Raw genomic sequence first — 22,680 nt, forward strand, 5'->3', positions numbered from 1 at the left:
CACATGAATTAGTGTAGGTGCATAATCTGTCTTTGTGGGGAGGACACTATTCAATTCAGTATAGTAGACAATCCTACTGAGGGTATTTCCCTTTCCAGCTGTCCATTAGGGTGCTTTCTTTTTTTTTAATTTTTTTAAAAATTTATTTATGATAGTCACACACACAGAGAGAGAGAGAGAGAGAGAGAGAGAGGCAGAGACACAGGCAGAGGGAGAATCAGGCTCCATGCACCGGGACCCCGACATGGGATTCGATCCCGGGTTTCCAGGATCGCGCCCTGGGCCAAAGGCAGGTGCTAAACCACTGTGTCACCCAGGGATCCCCCCTTTTTTTTTTCATTAGGGTGCCTTCTGAGTGGAGTTTTCTTTAAGCATATTGCAGTGAAGTTAAAATTTAATTACAAAAGGATACATGCAATTTCACATATTTGAAAATCAAGTTACATATTATTAAATAACCTTTATTTTAAAAAATATTTATGTATGTATTTATTCATGAGAGACACAGAGAGAGAGGCAGAGACACAGGCAGAGGGAGAAGCAGGCTCCTCACAGGGAGCCCAATGTGCAGCTGGATCCCAGGACCCTGGGATCATGACCTGAGCCAAAGGTAGACCCTCAATCACTGAGCCACCCAGGTGTCCCAACCTTTATGTTTGTTTGTTTATTTATTAAATATTTTATCCATTTATTCACGAGAGACAGAGAGAGAGAGAGAGAGAGAGGCAGAGACACAGGCAGAGAGAGAAGCAGGCTCCATGCAGGGAGCCTGACGGGGGACTCGATCTCAGGTCTCCAGGATCAGGCCCTGGGCTGAAGACGGCACTAAACTGCTGAGCCACCCAGGCCGCCCCCAACTTTTATGTTTGAAAGGAAAATGCAAAGTAGATTAGTACTTAGAAATGAATGATAATGAAAATACTACATGTAAACACTTTTAGATCACAGTTAAAGTGGTTCTTAGAGAAGAAATTATAATTTACATGTATTTATTAAGAAACAAGACAGTTGTTTTGTTTAGATTTATTATTTATTTGAGACAGAGAGAGAGAGAGAGAAGCCAGGAGGGGCAGAGGGAGGAGAGAGAATCTCAAGCATAGTCTATCTCACAACCTGAGATCTCACAACCCTGAGATCACCACCTGAGTTGAAACCAAGAGTCAGATGCTTAACCAACTCTGCCATCCAGGTGCCCCAAGAAACAAGGTAGTTTTATTTTTTATTTTTAAAAATATTTTATTTATTCACGAGAGACAGAGAGAGGCAGAGACACAGATGGAGGGAGAAGCAGGCTCCATGCAGGAGCTGGAGGTGGGACCCAATCCCGAACTCTGGGATCACGTCCTGAGCCAAGGCAGATGCTCTACCACTGAGCCAACCAGGCGTCCTGAAACAAGACAGTTTTAAAACAAAGCAGCTACACATCTAATTATGATATTTGAAAAACAGTAATATACAAAGAAACAAGAGGGAAGCAAATAATAAGAATAAATAAGAAAATAAAGAGGGGGATCCCTGGGTGGCTCAGCGGTTTGGCACCTGCCTTTGGCCCAGGGCGCAATCCTGGAGACCCGGGATCAAGTCCCACATCGAGCTCCTTGCATGGAGCCTGCTTCTCCCTCTGCCTGTGTCTCTGCCTCTCTCTCTCTCTGTATCTAATAAAAATAAATAAAATTAAAAATATCTTACAAAAAAAAAAGAAAATAGAAGCAGTAATATATTTTTAAAGATAGAAAACAGTAATGAAATATTAGATGAGATGCAAATCACTGGCAAGACTGACAGAGAGAGACAGACTGCAAATAAATGGCAATATGAAAAGAGGGGGGGATTAACCAAAGTCTCAACAGAAATTAAAACTTAATAAAGTAGTATTATGAATAAGTATATATAAATACCTTTTAAAGACTAAATGAAATGGACAAAACCCAAGAAACACAAAACTGCAAAAATAATGCAAGAAGAAAGAAAGAACTTGAAAAGATCAATAAGGACTAAACAAAACAACAAAATCTCAAGTCCTACAATGGTTATACAAATAATTTCTGCCCACATTTAAAAAATTAGTTATTTATTTTAGTTTATTTAATCTTTACACCCAATGTGGGGCTTAAACTCATGACCCTGAGATCAAGAGTCACATGCTCTCCTAAATGAGCCAGCCAGGCAGTCCAATTTCTACCAAGTTTTAAGTTATAATTAATGTTCAGTATAAACTCAACACTGAATATGAAAACAAATGGAGAAATCTAAAATGTATTCCTTTGAGATCAGGAAAAAGAAAACAGTGTCCAATATTACTGGTGATATTTAGTATATAGACTTAGTTGTCTTGGTGAATGGTATTGAGAAAGAAAAAAAAATCTGAAGGAATATAAGAGAAAAGATAAAACTGATATTTTTCCAGATAATATAATCATCAGTAGAGAATAATCAACAGAATCAAATCATGAACTTAGCAGAATAAAAGAGTGTACATGTTTCTGATACCAGCACAACATACACAAATTAGTTTCATTTCTCCACAACAGTTTACTATTGTAAACTAGAAAATATAATTTAAGAAAAGACACTATTTAACTTAGCAGCAATATATTTATGGAGAAAAATGTTGAACTGCAATAAAGGATGTAGAAGATGATCTGAAGTGAGAAGACATTCTTTTTTTTAAGATTTTATTTATTTATTCATAGAGACACAGAGAGAGAGAGAGAGAGAGAGAGAGAGAGAGAGGCAGAGAGACACAGCAGAGGGAGAAGCAGGCTCCATGCAGAGAGCCTGACGTGGGACTCGATCCAGGGTCTCTAGGATCACACCCTGGGCTGCAGGCAGCGCTAAACCGCTGCACCACCGGGGCTGCCCTTTATTTATTTTTTTTGTTTTTTAAAGATTTTATTTATTTATTCATAGAACACACACACACACACACACACACACAGAGAGGTGAGAAGACATTTGGGTGGGATAACAAAGATATTAACTTTCCTAAATTAATCTATAAATTCATTGTAAATTCAATCAAAATTTTAGTTGAAAATTTTAAGGGACTTGATAAACTCACTCATAGAGAAGAGTAAAAGTATGTAAGTAGCTAAGTCAACCTTGGAAAAGTAGAATAAGAAGTAGGTCTTGTGGGGATCCCTGGGTGTCTCAGTGGTGTAGTGCCTGCCTTCAGCCCAGGGCGTGATCCTGGAGTCCCAGGATCAAGTCCTGCATCGAGTCCCGCATCGGGCTCCCTGCATAGAGTCTGCTTCTCTCTCTGCCTGTGTCTCTCATGAATGTCTCTCATTCATTCTCATGAATGAATGAATAAATAAATAAAATCTTTAAAAAAAACAAAAAAGAAGTAGGTCTTGCTTTATCAGATATTAGGGCATATCACAAAGATAAAGTTATAAATGCTGGATGTTGTTGACACAGAAATAAATAAGAAACAAGGTTGCTATATGGAGATGATAAAACTGGTTCCCTTCCTAATATTACGCACGAAGGTAAACTAAAAATTAAGAGCATAAATATGAAAGATAAAAATATATATTAATAGGAGCACCCGGGTGGCTCAGTGGTTGAGTGTCTGCCTTTGGCTCAGGTAATGATCCCGGGGTCTTGGGATTGTGTCCTGCATCAGGCTACCCATGGGGAGGCTGCTTTTCCCTCTGCCTAGGTCTCTACCTCTCTCTCCGTCTCTCATGAATAAATACAGTCTCTCTCTCTCTCTCTCTCTCTCTCTATATATATATATATATATATATATGAATATATATATTCTATACTTTCTTATATATATATATAAGAAATATATATGTTGTTTTATAGATTTACTTATTTATTCATGAGAAACAGAGAGAGAGAGAGAGGCAGAGATACAGGCAGAGGAAGAAGCAGGTTCCCCGTAGGGAGCCCGATGTGGGAGTGGATCCTGGGACTCCAGGATCATGCCCTGAGCTGAAGGAGATGCCCAACTGCTGAGCCACGCAGGCGTCCCAATGGCACAGTGTTATAAAGGGAATAGAATCTGGTGTCAGAAGACCTGAGTTTAACTCATGGCTCTTTCAATTGATTAAGTGTGACCATGAGCCTTAGTTTTCTCAGCTCCATAAAGTGAATGGTCAAAAAAAGATAAAATTTGTTATGTACTAAATATAGAAGTCAACCTACCAATACTTTGGTTTTCCATTTGGACATCCTCCTTTCTATTACGGTTGATAGTTGGTGTATGTCTGTGTCTGGGAGTATTCTTTTATTCACACATTGTAGACAGCTCAATTCAAACAGGATTAAACAAAATAAAACAAAAAGAGAAGGGGGAATTAATAACTCTTGTTATTTAAAATTCATGAGTGCATCTAACTTCTAGCATGGCTGAATTCAGATGTTCAAAATATGTTTCAAGAAGCTGTCTCACTTCATCTCCTGGCTCTGTTTGTCATAGGTTAGGTGTGCCTTGTGTGTTGTTTCCAGGAATTTCAGGCTTATATTTTCACAGTTCCAAGATGGAGAGAGCTTCTTCTGCTGTAAACTCTCCCCAAAGTTCTGGGATATATGCTGTTCCGGTTAACTTGATTCCCTCTTTCATCCTTGAGCCAAGGATGTAGCCAAGCTGGGGGCACTTATGTTGATCAGCTTAAGCTAATGTTATGTGATCATTCCTAGAATCTGGAGTGAGGTCAGGTGGACCCAAACTATGAGTACTAGAAGTGGGGTGGGGGTAGGAAACACAGGGCTCTACAATAAAAAAGGAGAGGAGGAGGAGGAGATGTGTGGGAAAGAAAAGTATTCTATTTTCTCCCTTTCCTTTGTCTTTATTGCTCATTTTGACAAGAAAACATATATGAAGATGTTGCAGGAACCAGAGACCTGGTGATTAGCCCTTGGGGAAGACCCTGACTTAAATTCAAGGATAGCTGGGTATATGAGAGACAAGGTTGTGTAGGAAGAGTAACTTAGAAATTGATAAAGTCCCTTCCTCACCTCCTCATCATACAGAAAGCTTTAAAAAAAAAAAAACTTTATTCAGATATAGTTCATACCATACAATTCACTCGTTTACAATGCATAATTCAATAATCTTTTGTAATGCAGTATTGTGTGACCTTCTTTACCATCAATTTTAGAACATTTCAGCATCTCCAGGAGAAATTCTGTATTCTTTAGCTATTACTCCCCTTTCTCTTAATTCCTTTGTCTCCATCAGCCTTAGGCAACCATTTTTTGTCCCTATGGATTTTCCTATTCTGGACATTTAATATAAATGGAACAATATGTGACCTTTTGTGACTGGCATCTTTCACTTAGCATAATGTTTTCAAGGTTCATCTATGTTGTTGCATGTATTTGTACTTCATTTCTTTTTTATGGTTGAAATAATATTCCATTGTACAGATATACCATGTTTTGTTTATCCCATTCATTGGTTGATGCATATTTGGGTTGTTTCCATCTTTGGGTATTGTTTTGGGGGTGGAAATACATTTCCATTTCCCTTTGGTATATATTTAAGGATGGAATTGCTGGATCAAATGGAAACACTGTTTAACTTTTTGAGGAACTGCCAGACTGTTTTCCTAAGTGGCTGTATCACTTTATATTCACAACAAGAGTGTAGGTAAGTTCCAGTTTCTCCATATCCTAGCCTGATCTTTTTATTGTCTGTCCTTTAAAAATATTACAGCCATACTAGTAGATGTCAGGTGGTATCTCATAGTTTTGATTTGTATTTCCCTAATGATTAATGATGTCGAGCATCTTTTCATATACTTGTTGGCTATTTGTATATGTTATATATATATATAATTTGCAAATATTTTCCTCCATTCTGTGGGTTGTCTTTCCACTTTCTTGATAGTGTCCTTTGAAGCACAAATTTAAAAATTAGTCCAATTTATCATTTTTTTCCTTTTGTCATTTGATTTTTAAGATGCTGCCCTTATTGATTTTTTGGTAATTATTGTTTTTTGAGTATAGTTGACTTCAAGTGTACAATTTATTTTTAAGTTTTATTTATTTATTTGCCACTCTTGCTGCTTTTAAAACTGACACTTTATACAAAGCTTACCTCTGTTTCTTTTATACATAAGACATCATAAGTACTTTAGATGAGTCCTAAGACTGTTTTTAAAATAATGACTCACAAGCATGGGACATCAGAGCATGAATAAGGTGAGAAGGATCCACTCAGGGGTGGCTGGATGTGAGGGGTCAGAACCCACAAAGCTAGGAGGGCATCCATGCATGGGATGGTTCAGAACTGGGTATTAGAGCCCAAGAAAGGAAGGCATCTACATATGGGAGTAGCCTGATGTGGGGAATCAGAACCTGAATGGGCAATGAAAGGCATTCATGCCAGCGGGGGGGGGGGGGGGGGGGGGGGGGGCGGGGAGGGGTTTGGGAGGGTGAGGTGGAGGGGTTGGGGGACTGGGGGGTTGGGGAGCTCAGTGCACTTGAGAACCCAAATGGTGTGAAAGGACTCTCACACTAAAGGTGGAATAGCCTGGAAGAGAGTATGGGAATTCAAATGAAATGAGGAGGGTGTCTGCATGGGGGAGAGGATGGTGGAGGTGATGGGAGATTGATTATATTCAGGAATATTGACCAAATATTAAGGATAATAAGAGCCAGGTTTCTCACTATTGGAGAAGGGATTAAAAGTATATAATCTTTAGATTCTAAATATATCCAAAAATAAAATCTTTAGAAAGGAAGAAAACTAGAATGAAATTTGTGGTGGATTAAAATTGGAGGTATTGGTATAAACTCATGGCTTTTAATATATATAGATCAATATAGAATTGTAGATGTAAATACATGGACAAGTATTTACATATATGTATTCACACATACATCTCCGTACATGCATAATACATCTGTACACACGTGTTGATTAGATATGTCTTTTTAAAAATATTTTATTTATTCATAAGAGACACAGAGAGCGGCAGAGACATAGGCAGAGGGAGAAGCAGGCTCCCTGCAGGGAGTCTGATGCAAGACTCTATCCCTGGACCCCAGGATCACTACCTGAGCCAAAGACAGAGGCTCAAATGCTTAGCCACCCAGGCATCCCTAGGTATGTCTTCCGAAAGAACTTGGGAGTAGTGGCATCTCAACGGCAATCATCAAAACCAGTCCCCAGATAGTGGTCTTTAAATATCATTTTGAGAGCAGGTGAAGCAGTTTGCATAAGGTTAAAGGCAGGCACTGACTATTGGGAGACTGTTCATTCCAGGAAGGTAGAGTTGTTTACAGTCCTACAGTGGCTTGGAGACCAAGCTTTGGATCCACACTAAGAGTGAGTTGGATCCCAGCTCTGGATTTACCAGCTATATGATATATTGATAACAGGTTAACATTTCTGAGCCTCAGCTCTTCATTTGTAAATAGGACAGTACAAGGATAGAAAAGGAAAAAGTCAGTCAAATGCCTGGCATGTTGTGAGCTCTCAGTATTCTTCTTCTTTTTTTTTTAAGATTTTATTTATTCATAAGAGACACATACAGAGAGAGAGAGAGTCAAGAGACACAGGCAGAGGGAGAAGCAGGCTCCATGCAGGGAGCCCGACGTGGGACTCGATCCTGGGTCTCCAGGATCTGGCCCTGGGCTGAAGGCAGCGCTAAACTGCTGAGCCACCTGGGCTGCCCAAGAAACAGACTCTTAACTAAAGAGAGCTGATGGTACCAGAAGGGAGGTGGGTAGGGGTAAAGGGGATTAAGAGTACACCTATCATGATGAGCACTGAGTAATGTATAGAATTGTTGAATCACTGTATTATATACCTGGGATGAATATAACACTGTATGTTAACTATACTGGAATTAAAATAAAAAACCTAATAAAAAAATTAGGAGTCTATGGACTTTCTACTACAGAAAATTTCACTCTTCTTTCACATACACCCACATTCACACCTTTCCTGTCCACACATCCTGCCAGGTGCCAAAGGTGCTTTGCCTCTTATAGAAGTACTCTCAAAGTTTACCATTATCTTTCTGGGACCTTTCTTCACTTCTCATGATGAAAGGCTTATTTTCTGTACTTACCTGTCTTCCCTTCATGACAGAGGTCTGATCTTGCCTACTGGATTCCATGTCTTCCCCTCATAAGAGAGGTTCTTGTGTACTGGATCCCAAGTCTTTCTCTTTTTGGTTTACTCCCTCATTTTGGAGAAGCACATTCTTTCTAGTTTCCTACAAAGAATTTAGTGCAGGTATTTTTTGGGAGCTTTTGTGTATTAAAACATCCCCATTCTACTTTCTTAGTTAAATGATAATTTGGTGGGTCTGAAAATTCTACCTTGGAAAATCTTTTTCCTTCATAATTTCATCATCTAGCTTTCAGGGTTGCTAAGAAGTCTGACTTTATTCTGACTCCTATTTCTGTGTGTGGAATCTTATCTGCTTGTCTTTCTAGCCTTAATTCCCACCATATTCCCTGTTTTAGTTGGTTTGCCTTCAGCAGCAAGTAAATGAAAATCAACTCAAAGTGGCTTACAAAATAAAATGTATCTCATATAATTAGTCTAAATGTAGGATGGCTCTAAGGATAGTGAATTCACTGATCAGTAAATTATCATTGACCCCAGTCTTTTCATTTTCTAGCTTTTCCCTCTTCTTTCCTTAGATTAGGTCTCCTTATGTTCATAAAATGGCTATAGCAATTCCAGGTGTATCCAATATCCAGATACAAGAAGGTATAAAGAAGGAAAAGGTAATCTCTTCATCCGTATCTTTTCTAGGAAAGAAGAAACGTTTCTCAGAAACATCCAGTTGATTTTACCCCAGGCCTCATTGATAAGAATGTATCACCTGCCCAAGCCTAATGAGAGATAAAGGGAATGGTACTACCTTGATTGGTTTAGATTAATCAGGATTCACCTTGGGATCTTAGGAAGTAGCTGGCATCTATGCAAGCACACAATCAAGTGGAGAAGCACAGATACCTGGACAAAAGCAGAGCTATAATGGTAAGGAAGAGGGGAAATGGTTCTGGAAGGGAATCAACAATGTGTCCTTTACTCCTGGACGTATTTGGTTTCAGTAATCCTGACTTTATTACAGTTTCCCCCATGCTCATATTTTTAGGCCTCTGACTTGGCATTGGCTCCTGCTGTTTTTATCACTATAGGAAGCTGAAAAGTAGGCTTGATTTCTGGAGTCTCCCTAGGAAGACATTTATCTCTGTACACTTGACTAGTATTTGATGAACGTTGTAACCTCTCTAAGTCAAGTCAGAGTGTTGACACCAGGTGCTCCCTCACCCACGGTCCTGGCTGCAGATCTGTACCGAAGCTCTCCTGGTCTGTCACCATCAAGGTAATTGGTTCAAGGAAAAAATATTGAAGCCAAGCTGAACCCATTGGATTCTCTCCCTATTTGGTATTAGGACTGAAGGAAAGTCAGTTTCCATCTGCTTCAAACAATCACTTCAAGAGGGGCAGCTGGAAAAAAAAAAAAAAAGAGGGGCAGCTGTATTCCATCTTGTGCTTTGAGGAACAAAGAAATCTTTACAGGGAGAAGGAGCAAATGCACAGAGAGAAGCAGGAGTGAGATGGAGTGGAGTATTCCTGCCTTCCTACTCTTGATTTCAGCCCCCTGAGGGCTGGATGCATTCCTTCCCCTTGTCTCATGAGATAAGCAAGTATCTTTATTTTAAATCCCCATTTTGGGGGTGCCTGGGTGGCTCAGTCAATTAAGCATCTGCCTTCAGCTGGGGTTGTGATCCCAGGGTCTTGGGATTGAGCCCTGCATGGAGCCCCTCATCAGGCTCCCTGCTGAGCAGGGAGCCTGCTGCTCCCTCTCCCACTCAAACTCTCCCTACTTGTATGCACTCTCTTTGTCAAATAAATACATTTTAAAAATTAAAATAAATTCTCCTTTTGATTTAAACTAGTTCCCCAGAAGTTCTGCTATTTTTTATCTACATCATCTTAATTTAAGGAGTTATGACTGATCTTCCTGGACTAGGGCTGTGAAATCTTTTTTTTTTTTAAAGAAAGGATTTAAAAAAATTTTTTTAAATTTATTTATGATAGTCACACACAGAGAGAGAGAGAGAGAGAGAGAGAGAGAGGCAGAGGGAGAAGCAGGCTCCATGCACCAGGAGCCCAACGTGGGATTCGATCCCGGGTCTCCAGGATTGCATCCTGGGCCAAAGGCAGGTGCCAAACCACTGTGCCACCCAGGGATCCCCTAGGGCTGTGAAATCTGAGGGCCTGTGACTTTATCTTGTGGCTCAAGGTCTCTTTCTCTCTCATCACCAGGTTTTATTTATCGTAAACCTTGTGGGGAATCTGGTATGCTTGGGAAGGGGAGCTGAGGTGGTGTAAGCAAGAGTGGATAGAAGGGTGTGTGTTTGGTTCATGTAGAGACTAGTAAGATGTTTCACTTTTCTTCCATGTAGCATAAAGTAAGCATGAATAAATATTTGAACAAATAAGCAGTCTCTACCTCAAAAATCTGAATCTGATAAAAGTTTAAATCATAAAGTAATTGTTAATAGCTGTGGGGTCACACTGAGCTAAAAACTCAGCGATCATTTGTAATGGCTGCACCTGTGGTCATTGTGTTGGGGCGTCAGACTTATATTTATGAGCTGAACTTCACCTTCATGTTATGCAACCAGTTTGTTGTAGGTGGGGCAATTCTAGTGCTGACATAGGAGACCACATAAGAAAAATCCTGAGGAGTTACCAATAGCTGGGAATCTCATTCAGACCTTGGGATCTGCGCACTTCTGCTCAGAATTTTTGCATTGATTGTGTCATCTGTTATCATGCATCGGCCTCTTAACCAGCTTTCATCACTTCTTGACCCAATTCCTCATACGTGTGGTGTTACTTTGGACAAATTGGAACTAGAGTTCCCAGAGTCCTCTTCCTTGTGTGATTTAGAGTCGGGGAAAAAAAAAGCCCAGCATGAGATTTGGTAGGTAGTAGTGAAAGAGCAGCCACGCTCTGGAAGAAACACACAGAGAACTTTGCATACCTCAGTTGTCTCTACTTTCTACCACATCAGTGGCAGGTTATGTATGTTCTTGCTCTCCCTGGCCCCACCCCCAGTTCTCTCCAGTGCATGCCTTGCTGACCAGCAGTGCCTCCAGGCTGGGCGGTCCCACTCTGACTGACTGCTGAAGTGCCTGGTTTCTCAGATGGATTTGCAAGCCCACCTTGTCAACACTAGAGGAGGGCTGGCCAGTGACTTCTCTGATCCTTCAATTTCTGCTTTTTCCTTGATTCCTCTGTTTCTTCAACAATAGTAGGTTGTAACTGTGCTTTGTTTGCTGTCCCAGAAATCATCACAGCTTCTAGCATATCATGAAATCTCAATAAAGAGTTACTAAATGATCTTTAGTTTACAGAAAGAAGGAAAGAAAGAAAGAGACTACTTGGGGCACCTGAGTGACTCAGTCAGTTAAGTGCCTTCGGCTCAGGTCATGATCTCAGGGTCCTGGGATCGAGCCCCATATTGGGCTCCCTGCTCACTGGGGAGTATGCTTCTCCCTCTCCCTCTGCCTGCCACTCCCTCTGCTTGTGCTCTCTCTCTGTGCCAAATACAGAAATAAAACCTTAAAAAAAAAAAAAAAGAAAGAGAGAAACTACTTATCTCATTGAACTGGCCTCGATGCCAGATAGTGGAGATTCTCTTCACTATTTTGGCTAAGAGGAAAAAGGTGCTTTCCAAACTCTTATTACTTCCTTCTTAAAATAATCCCACAAGGCATATTCTTAAAAAAAAAAAAAAAAAGGCACAGATGAAATAGAGAAATGAAAGTTGCTTACTTCAGATCCTAGGGTAAAAGGGGAAGTAGACCAAAATTAGAACTTGTAGTTATGTTTTTTCTAATTTATATATTCAATTCAACTTAGTGAGTATTTATTGAGCATCTACATATAAGAAAACTTAACAATGGAAGTCAAGTAAGGATGAATAGAGAGCCAATGTGCTATGGTGCTCCTATTTGGAGAAACTTTACTCAAATTCTTTGATGTGGAGCCATTGTTGGTTATTACTCAAGTCCTATTCTCAATACCCTATCTTTTTCTCTTTCCTGAGTTGAGTCTCGGGTTGTGATTTCCACATGAACATAAACCCAAAGTAGCTTAATGAGATTCAGCAGAAATAGGTCCTCCATGCTATGGCTCATCTAAGAGAATATTTTGTTATTTCCTAGGCAGGAGTTCTTAAAATTTACTAGTAAAACTTCACCTGGGAAGCCTATTTATTTATTTATTTATTTAAAGATTTTATTTATTTATTCATGAGAGACACACAGAGAGAGGTAGAGACCTAGGCAGAGGGAGAAGCAGGCTCCTTGCAGGGAGCCTGATGCAGGACTTGATCCCAGGACCCCAGAATCATGACTTGAGCCAAAGGCAGAAGCTAAAGGCAGAAGCTCAATCACTGAGCCACCCCGGTGTCCCTGGAAAGCCTCTTTAAAATGCAGAATCCAGGAGTGTCTTGCTGGCTCAGTTAGAAGAGTATGGGACTCTTGATCTCGGAGTCATGGTTCAAGCCCCAGGTTGGGTGGTGTAAAGATTACTTAAAAATAAAGATATAAACAAGAAAAAAATAAAATGCAGAATCCCAGGCTTCCGTCCTCATACTCCCCCCACCAACTCTGTCCCTGCTGATTAAAATTCAGGTTATCTACAGAATTTCTATTTTTTTTTTTAATCTTTTTTTTTTTTAATCTTTTTTTTTTAATTTTTTTTTGATAGTCACAGAGAGAGAGAGAGAGAGAGAGAGGCAGAGACACAGGCAGAGGGAGAAGCAGGCTCCATGCACCGGGAGCCCGACGTGGGATTCGATCCCGGGTCTCCAGGATCGCGCCCTGGGCCAAAGGCAGGCGCCAAACCGCTGCACCACCCAGGGATCCCCAGAATTTCTATTTTTAACAAGACTGCAGGTGTTCATCTGATGCAATGGTCTCTAGGCTAATTTGGGGGAAATGTCCAAAAACACCTGAAAGAGAATTGCCTGGGCATTTATTTATTTTTTTAAAAGCTGATTCTTGATTCCTCTGAATTACAATTTTGGTGGGAGTACCTGGGAATATGCATTTTAAATTCATCTCCCACTTTATTCTTAGAAATTCTCAGACCTCCCCCCTTTGAGAAGAATTGGTAGACCTCCTATTTTATATTTAAAGCCCAGGCGGGGGGTGGGGGTGAATGGGTGACGGGCACTGAGGGGGGCACCTGACGGGATGAGCACTGGGTGTTATTCTGTATGTTGGTAAATTGAACACCAATAAAAAATAAATTTATTATAAAAATAAATAAATAAAGCCTGGTTTAGACACAAAGTTATCTGGAGAGAGAAATAGAAAAAAGAAAAGCTTTCTTTGCTAATAAATATTGATTTTAGAATCATTCCTTCCTAACTCTTAGAATCCATTTCTAGCTTATTGCTATTCTAAGTGTTACCTGAAAATGTCTGGATTCCCAAGGTCAGGCAGCCTTTACACCATCTGAGGTGGTCAGGACTGCTGATAGGCCCATCTGAGGTAGCCCTGACTTGCAGATAAAACATAAGCAGGCCCATCAAACAGTGATGGGGCACAGAAGCTTTGGGGGTGTTGGAAACTATCTTCCTGAATCATGGGGTCATGGTCTTTCTGGAGCCAATCTCAGGTCACCTGTCTGCTTCCTCACCCCATCCCATACCGACGTTCCCCATTACCAAAGCCATGTCTAACATGCTGTACCCGATGCCACTTCTGTAAAAAACAACAACAACAACAAAAAACCTGTCATTCAGGTCATTTGAAAAGGGCATGATGTGGACATACGGAGTGAAATAAGCATCCTGAGACTGATATGGGTTTGAATCTTGGCCTCCCCTCTTACCAGGCCTGAGTGTGGACCAGCTACTGAGTCTCAAAAGTGAGTGCAGAGTGATTACTGCTAGGGTGCTGTGTGAAGTCAGGAAAGCTGGTGTGTGAGAGCATTGGAGAGGGACAAAAGACATGGCATGCTCTCCTTTATTCCTGACTTCCTACTTCCTTTTATCCTCATTCCTTCCTTCTTATTCCATCTCTCACCCTCCTGGCTCTACACAATTAGACTGGTTTGTAAATTTGAGAAGACTTTCTTCAGCCCCACCCCTCCCCATGTTGTGGTGGACTCTGTCTGGTAAGACACTACTTTTTCTCACTAGCCTCTCATAACCAGAGCCTCTACTTGGTCGTCTTTGCTGTAGTGAAACTTGCTCCAAGGACTGAAAGGGAACATCTGCCGAGCACAGACAAGGGCCAAGTGCCATGGACTGAAAATACTACAGGAAAAGTGCTTAGGGCAATGGCTGGCTTGTTTAGTAAATTATAACTATTACTCACCATCGTTTTGATATTTATTTCTCAAAGAGAGCCTGGAGAGTGCGTCCAACTACTATTCTGGTCCTCTGTAGGTGAAAAAACTGAGCCTCAGAGGAAAGTAAGTAACTTGCTCCTGATCACATAGCTAGGAAGTGCTGGCACTGGAATTCTAACCCAGTCTAGAGACAGCTCCCAAATCCATGCTTTCTCAACTGCCATTATTAAGACTTGAGTCTGAGGTCTTATATTCAAAACAAATATGGGACAACTTCAGAAAAAGTTGCTAGTTCTGGAGATATGCACATTTTCAGTTTTTTTGTGGTATTAAAGTGCCTTGTAAGTGACTTCAAAAAAATATTCAGTATTTATAGGGAAAGTGACAAGATTAAACAAGACTGGAAATCTGTTGATAAACTGCTGACATTGGATGATGCATGTATGAAGATTCGGCATGTGACTCTCTGCTTGTTTATATATTTGAAATTTTCTTCATTGAAGAGTTAAAAACCAAATTCTTTCACATCTGTCCAAGATGTGGTATTTATGTGCAGTGTAATATACAGTGGCACATTATCTATGGGCCAGGAATTTGTAGTTGGTAGACTTCACATTTTGTGAGGGTTCTGTGGTTTTTGGCTATTTAGAATATTAATTTTTTGGTTTTTAATTCTGAAAATAATGTAAATTTATATTTATTGTATAATATGGGCAAGGTAACTAATAGCCATGACAATCCTATAGTGAAAGTAGAATTATCTTCATCTTGCAGATAAAAAACTAAAGTATTAGGGTAACTCTCTGGCTGGCTGGTTCTTAGCTGGGTGGAAGGGGATTTTGAACTCAGGTAGAATGTCTCAGGTCCACACACGTTTTGTTGTTCGGTTTAAGGGCACCATGTTCAAGCAAATATTCATCTAAAGTATCACTTAGGAATGATTTTACCAGAAATTAAGAAAACCATACTAATTATAGCTTAAGTGGCTTAAACGAAAAAGAACATTAATGTTCTCACTGAAAAAGGAGAATGGCACAAGGCACTCTAGGCTTGATGCCAGCACTCACGCATGCCTCCATGGCTCTAGGTTCGGTTCTTCTTTCCTTATGCTCAGCCACTCCCACTTGATGTCTTCCCAAGATTACACTTATCTTCTCGTTGTCACAAGACAGTAGCCTCACACAACTTTTCAACAGACTTGTGAGGTAGGAAGAAAGGTCAGGGGCAGTGCTACTGAATTCTTAAGCATGTTTCTCTCCTTCGCAGGAAGCAAAATCTTTCGCAGAGGCTTCAGGTAGACTTCCCTGTATGTCTCATTGGCCAAAGCTTTGTCCACTGCCACTCCTAGTGATAAGAAAAACTGGGAAATTATCTAATAAAGATAGACAAAATCACTGGGGATGACATTGATAAGTGGTTCATGAGACTGAGGACACATTAAATTAAAGAAAGTTGGATTATTACTATTATTTACAAATATATAGATCTTTACTTAAAGTTTTTTAAGAATGTAGGGGAGAGATTTATAACAAATAGCACAGTAAAGTTTCTTTCTTTTTTTTTTTAGTAAAGTTTCTTTTTAAATATTCAGAAGTGGGAATGCTGGATCATATAGTATTTCTATTTTTAATTTTTTGAGGAATCTCTACAATATTTTCCATGGTGGCTATACCAATTTATGTTCCCACTAAAGAGTTTCCTTCTATTTCTTTTCTTTTCTTTTTAAAGATTTTATCCATTTATTCACGAGAGACACAGAGAGAGAGAGAGAGAGAGAGAGAGGCAGAGACACAGGCAGAGGGAGAAGCAGGCTCCAGGCAGGGAGCCCAACGAGGGACTCGATCCCAGGTCTCCAGGATCACGCCCTGGGTTGAAGGTGGCGCTAAACCGCTGAGCCACCTGGGCTGCCCACCTTCTCTCCATTTCCTTGCCAACACTTTTTATCTTTTTTTTTTTTTTTTACTTGTCTTTTTGATACTAGCCATTCTGGCCATTCTGAGGTGATATCTCGAGGTTTTTATTTGTATTTCCCTGATAGTTAGTGATATTTAGTATCTTTGTGCCTGTTGGCCATCTGGATGTCTTCTATGGAAAGATGTCTATTCAGGGTCTCTGTCCATTTAAAAAAAAAGATTTATTTATTTATTTTAGAGAAGTTGAGGGGAGAGGCAGAAGGCGAGAGATTTGATTTTGTTATCTTTGCCTTAGGAAACAGATAAAAAAAAATATTGCTAAATGTGATGTCACAGGGCTTACCTCCTATCTTTTCTTCTAGGAATTTTATGGTTTCAGGTCTTTGACCTGAAGACAAGACATTTAAGTCTTTGATCCATTTTAGATTTATTTTTGTATATGGTGTAAAAAAGTGGTCCAGTTTCATTCTTTTGCACCTAGCTGCAAAAAACTCTAAGAGAGCTTTTCTTACATATGGGGGAGGGGGAGAAGAGGGACAAATTTTAGACTATGGGCACCAATCACAAAGCTTTGCATACAGAAAGTGCTCAACAGATGTGTGTTAAATTGGCTTGAATCTAATTGAATTAAATCTTATGATGAGCTATAAACCATTGAGATGAATAAAATTAAAAAGACTATATGGATATTGTAAGCCTGGGATATAAATCTTCAAAAAAAGAAAGTTAGGACAAATAAACTTTATATATTATATGAACTTTAATGAGTTTTTTTCTATTTACTTATTTTTAAGTAATCTCTATGCCCAACATGGAGTTTGAACTTATGACCCCAAGATCAAGAGTTGCATGCCCTACCTATGTAACTAGCCAGGTACCCTGAACTTTAATGAATTCTTTACATAAATATGTCAAAATACAAAATAGGAAAAGTTATTAAAAGTCATTTGTTAACTTATTAAAAATTTAGTACTGTAAGTGGAGGATTTAGACAGGTTCATGGAATCATAAAAATATTTTGGGATTTCATAAATGACACAAAATGTTAGAAATTTTTCATATTTATAAAGTGTCTTTAGCCCAGTTTTTTTGATTCCTAGTTAGACCTCTTATATAACAGTACACTACCTCTTCATGTGGAAAGGATAAAAGCTCAATTGATATGATTTATTATTTATTTGAAAAGTCAATAAAATATGACTCATTTTAACAAGTATTTAATGAATAACTGGAGATCTCATCTTAATTTTCTAATTGCTCCTACTTTCCTATTTATTTTTTTCCTAGTTATTCTTTTTTTTTTAATTTATTTTTTATTTTATGATAGTCACAGAGAGAGAGAGAGAGGCAGAGACACAGGCAGAGGGAGAAGCAGGCTCCATGCACCGGGAGCCCGATGTGGGGATTCGATCCCGGGTCTCCAGGATCGCGCCCTGGGCCAAAGGCAGGCGTCAAACCGCTGCGCCACCCAGGGATCCCTTTTCCTAGTTATTCTTAAAGTAACTTACTATAAAGTAATTTAGTACTTTACAGGGTGACACTGTAACATGCCAAAGCCCTCATCTATTTTTTTTTTTTATATGGGTAGGCTTTTTGTCCTTTTATTTTTTTGTTTAAGATTTTATTTATTTATTTGTGAGAGATGCAGAGAGAGAGGCAGAGACACAGGCAGAGGGAGAAGCAGGGAAGCTTCCCTGCAGGGAGCCCGATGTGGGACTCGATCTCAGATCATGACCTGAGCCAAAGGCAGATGCTCAACCACTGAGCCACCCAGGCGCCCCTTATACACCCTTTTCTTCTTAACTGTCCTAGGAAAACTATTATCCTCTTCATCACTAAACTGAGAGGTTACAGATGATCGGGGAAGAATGATTGCTGGCACGGAGTAGGTGCCCAACAATATTTTCTGTTAATATATGTCTGATGAGAAATTAACAGAATATTTTAAAAGGGCAGTTGAAAAAAGATTTACAGGTATATACCTTAAAACCTTGCCTTAATTACAATCCTGGGAGAATGTATAGTATGGTACAGAGAAAAATATCAAAATTGCATAGTCTTGGGTCAAGTTCTGTGACCTTGGAAAAGTTATTCATGCTTGAGGTGCCTCAGTTTTTTTTACTTCTCTAATATCCCTAAAATCATACCACTAAATTGATAACAGCATGTATGGTTGTGATAATTAATGAGGCAATGTGTATGAAGTCCCTTGAACAGTGCCCAAAGTGTAAACATCACATTAATGTTGCTTTTTGGTTGTGTTATGATAGTTATGGTGTCTCTTTGCATTCCTGTTTGTACCTGAAGTTCTAACAGTAGGTGGCAGCAATGCTCTCTTAACCAATTTAAAAGAAACCTGCCAACTTTCTGGAGTAATCCGTGAAGGCTTACCCAATTGGATGTGTGTAGGGCACCAGTAAAGCAGAGGGAGAGAGATATCATAGAGAAAAGAAAGAGAGGAGGAGAAAAGGGGGGGGGGGTGGGAGACAGAGAAATGTTCAGAAATGATATAATTCAAAAGAAAATACTAAAATAGTCTTTATGAGGGTGGGGTGAGAGCTAGACTTTTTAAAAAAGATTTTATTTATTCATGAGACACACACACACACACAGAGGCAGAGACACAGGCTGAGGGAGAAGCATGTGGGACTGGATCCTGGGATTCCAGGATCACGCCCTGAGCCAAAGGCAGGTGCTAAACTGCTGAGCTATCCAGGTGACCAGAGAACCAGATCTTTACTGGATATCCTTCCACCTTCTATAGGATTTAAGGTTATTTTTGTTCTTTCTAAAAAAGATTTTATGCATTTATTCATGACAGATGGGGGAGAGAGAGAGAGAGAGGCAGAGACACAGGCAGCGGGAGAAGCAGGCTTTCTGCAGGGAGCCGGATGTGGGACTCGATCCCTGGTCTCCAGGATCAGGCCCTGAGCGGAAGGCAGTGCTAAACCCTGAGCCACCGGGGCTGCCCTGAGGTTATTTTTGTTCTTAAAGACATGTGGGAGACTGGTACTCACCATTTATTTTCTGTGTTGACAGTTTCCAAAAGTTCTTAACTGGTCCTAGATGAGATTTCAGCTGCCCAGAAAGAATCTATAATGTGTTTTACTGTTCATTTTTATCAAATTATTAATCTCAATTATAAACATATGGCTATTTTCCTCTGTGTAAAATATCCCTTCTACAATAAGACACTTAGTGGTATATTAGTTATCTGTTGCTCTATAACAAATACTCTAGGGATCCCTGGGTGGCTCAGCGGTTAAGCGCCTGCCCTTGGCCCAGGGCGTGATCCTGGGGTTCCGGGGATGAAGTCCCAGGTCGGGCTCCCTGCATGGAGCCTCCTTCTCCCTCTGCGTCTCTGCCTCTCTCTCTCTCTCTCTCTGTGTCTCCCATGAATAAATAAATAAAATCTTAAAAAAAAACCACAACCAACCCCCTCCCCCCCCAAATACTCTAAAGGTTGGTGGCTTAAAATGATAAGCATTTGTTACCATATTTTCTGAGGACCAGGAATCCTGGAGTGGCTTAGCGAGGTGGTTCTGACTCAGGGTCTCCCGTGAAGTTTCTGTGAAGACATTAGCTGGGGCTGCACTTCTCTGAAGACTTTATGGAGCCTTGGAGGATCTGCTTCTAAGTTGGCTCATTCACATGGGTGGTAGCAAGAGGCCTCAGCACCTCACTAGCTGTTAGCTAGAGGCTTCTATTCCTTTGCATGTGAATTTAACCATAAGGTGACTTGAGCGTGCCCTAACATGGCATCTGATCTCTTCTAGGGTTAGTGATCCAAGAGAGACCAAAAGAAGGAAGCCACAATACCTTTTGTGGCCTGGTCTCAGAAGTCATACTCTGTAACGTCTACCATATTGGTTCAGAGTGAGTCACATAGGAAATAACTAAACAAAATTCTCAGGAATCATACATAGATATACAGGAAATGAGGTTCAAACATGGAGAAATCACAGGTTGTCTCTAATCTCTCTCAGTGGGGCCCTGGACACATATCCTCTCCCTGGATCTTGATTTCTTCCTCTATAAAAAGAAAAAAGTCACAGCACCATGTGCCCCAACTCTGAAGTGGCCTTATCTCTGTCCTATCTGGGTGTGATTTTAATTAACAACTTGGTCTCTCTTTCTCCTTTCTTATTTTTTAAAATACTTTTATTTATTCATGAGAGACATGGAGAGAGGCAGAGACACAGGCAGAGGGAGAAGCAGGCTCCATGCAGGGAGCCCGATGTGGGACTCGATCCCAGGACCCCAGATCACAACCTGAGCTGAAGGCAGACGCTCAACCACTGAGACACCCAGGTGCTCAGGTCTCTGTTTTTTCATCTGTAAAACGAAATGATCTTAGTGGCTTTCAAATTTTTTAGGCCCATTGTGAGAACTGTCTTTTATATAGAAACTGCATACACACACGCAGGCATGAGAAAGAGTCCATGTGAACAGCAAGAATATGTTTCACAAAACAATACTTTGACGTATCTGCACGATGTACTCTAACTCCCCTACCCTCCACCCATTGTATGTTAATTTATTTGAAAAAAAAATCCAGTTCAAGATCTCCTCCATTGATTTTTACAGTCTATTAATGGATTCAACATTGTGTTAAAACTAATACCTTGAGCCTCTCACTCCTTGAGGCTCCTCTTCCAGCGGTAAAAAGAACAGAAATGTTAAAGAGTGGAGTCCTCACCTTCTAATTTTGGGAAAGCAAAAGGCACCCTCATAGGTGGTCAAGCCTACCAGCCTATCCTAATCAGACAGGAGCTAGTTAGTACCTGAGGTGTCTTGTCAGGGTGGAAAGGGTATCCTGTTTAGCTTCAAAAGTTGGCCCTGAAAATCATGAGCTGTGTCTCCTTGGGGAGTCCTTTGACGTCTCTTAATTCATTGAGGAGGAACGAACTATCATTCCTCCTCTTCATAATTAGAATAACAAGTATCCCTTGTCTATCTCCTAAAGCTGCTAGGCTCAAAGATAGTCACTTACCATGTTGGCAGAATTTACAGACACCATCTTTAATCCCCACAATGACCCTGCAAGATCCAGAGTATCACACTTGTTTTATAGATGGAGAAATTTAGGATTGGAGAATTTACAGAGGCAAGACCTTAAAGTCATCAAGTGGCGGATCTAGGATTCTAAACCAGTTCTGACTCTAGGAACCTCATGCGAGATGGACCAGCAGGTTAATTTTCATTTGACGTCTAAGGGGTGACCCTCTGATGCATTAAAATACAGGTTCATCCTGAATCACTTCAGAAACGGGCCCATCAGGCCACCTTTTCTAATCTGCCTTGTCCCGAGCACGACGACCGCCTAACATACCGCAGGCAGGGCTTGGGGCTTAGCGTTTAGAGCTGCCCGGGCCGCCAGGGCGAGGGCACATCCCGCTCCTCTCCTCGGGGCGCTCACCGGGAAGGTGAACGCGGCTCTAAGGGGGCGCCCCAGGGCCCGCAAGCGAGCCCCAGGTCGCTCCGATACAGACAACTCCCTCACATTTAAAAGTGCCATTTTTGGGATCCCTGGGTGGTGCAGAGGTTTGGCGCCTGCCTTTGGCCCAGGGCGCGATCCTGCAGACCCGGGATCGAATCCCACGTCGGGCTCCCAGTGCATGGAGCCTGCTTCTCCCTCTGCCTGTGTCTCTGCCTCTCTCTCTCTCTCTCTCTCTGTGACTATCATAAAAAAAAAAAAATTAAAAAGAAAAAAAAAGTGCCATTTTCAGGGAAGGGCCTAGCTTACAGCTCTTTTGCTCCTAAGTCTGGTTCCGTCCAGTGTGTGCGGATCTCGGCTGCTTAACCCGGAGGCCCCGCGGCCCCAGGCGGGCAGGGCGGCACCACAAAGCCCTTTATTGAGGCCTCGGCGTGACGACGCGAGGCTCCCGCGGCCTGGGCGCCGCCGCAGCTCGGGCGCGAGCAGGCAGGAGCCGTGTGCCCCGGGGCGGGCCCGCGGGTGCAGCGCCCATGGGCGCCTAGTCGGGGCGCGCTCCGCCCCCGGGGCACGGGGGAGCGCGACCCCCCGAGACCAGCGAGCACCGGGAATCAGCGCCGGCGGCCCTCCCCACCCCGAGGGCCCGGCGGACCGGGCGGGGCGCGCGGAGGGGCGGGGCGCGCGGAGGGGGCGGGGCCGCGCGTCCCTCCACCCCCTCCGCCCCTCCACCCCCTCCGTCCCTCCACCCCTCCGTCCCCTCCACTCCCTCCAGCGCCCCCGCCCCCTCCGGCCCCCTCCGGCCCCCTCCGCCCCTCCGGCCCCCTCCCGCTCCCTCCGCCTCCCTCCGCCTCCCCTCCACCCCCTCCTCCCCTCCACTCCCTCCGCCCCTGCATCCCTCCAGCGCCCCCGCTTCCTCCGGCCCCCTCCGGCCCCCTCCCGCTCCCGTCCGCCTCCCTCCGACCCCCCTCCACCCCCTCCGTCCCTCCACCCCCTCCGTCCCTCCACCCCCCTCCTCCCCTCCCCTCCTC

General features: G+C 41.7%; 1 long non-coding RNA gene across 1 annotated transcript; it reads right to left on the reverse strand.

Moving 5' to 3' along the window:
• Window positions 1–1,329: 1,329 nt before the first annotated feature.
• On the reverse strand, window positions 1,330–22,049 carry LOC111093656. Its single transcript, XR_005382883.1, has 6 exons — window positions 21,965–22,049; window positions 19,713–19,786; window positions 15,373–15,649; window positions 8,037–9,433; window positions 4,159–4,261; window positions 1,330–1,387 (listed from the first exon to the last, which is right to left on the reverse strand). It is a non-coding gene; the product is annotated as an uncharacterized LOC111093656 (long non-coding RNA).
• Window positions 22,050–22,680: the final 631 nt, after the last annotated feature.

The sequence above is a fragment of the Canis lupus genome, chromosome 32, assembly GCF_011100685.1.
Source record: "Canis lupus familiaris isolate Mischka breed German Shepherd chromosome 32, alternate assembly UU_Cfam_GSD_1.0, whole genome shotgun sequence".
NCBI lineage: Eukaryota > Metazoa > Chordata > Mammalia > Carnivora > Canidae > Canis > Canis lupus.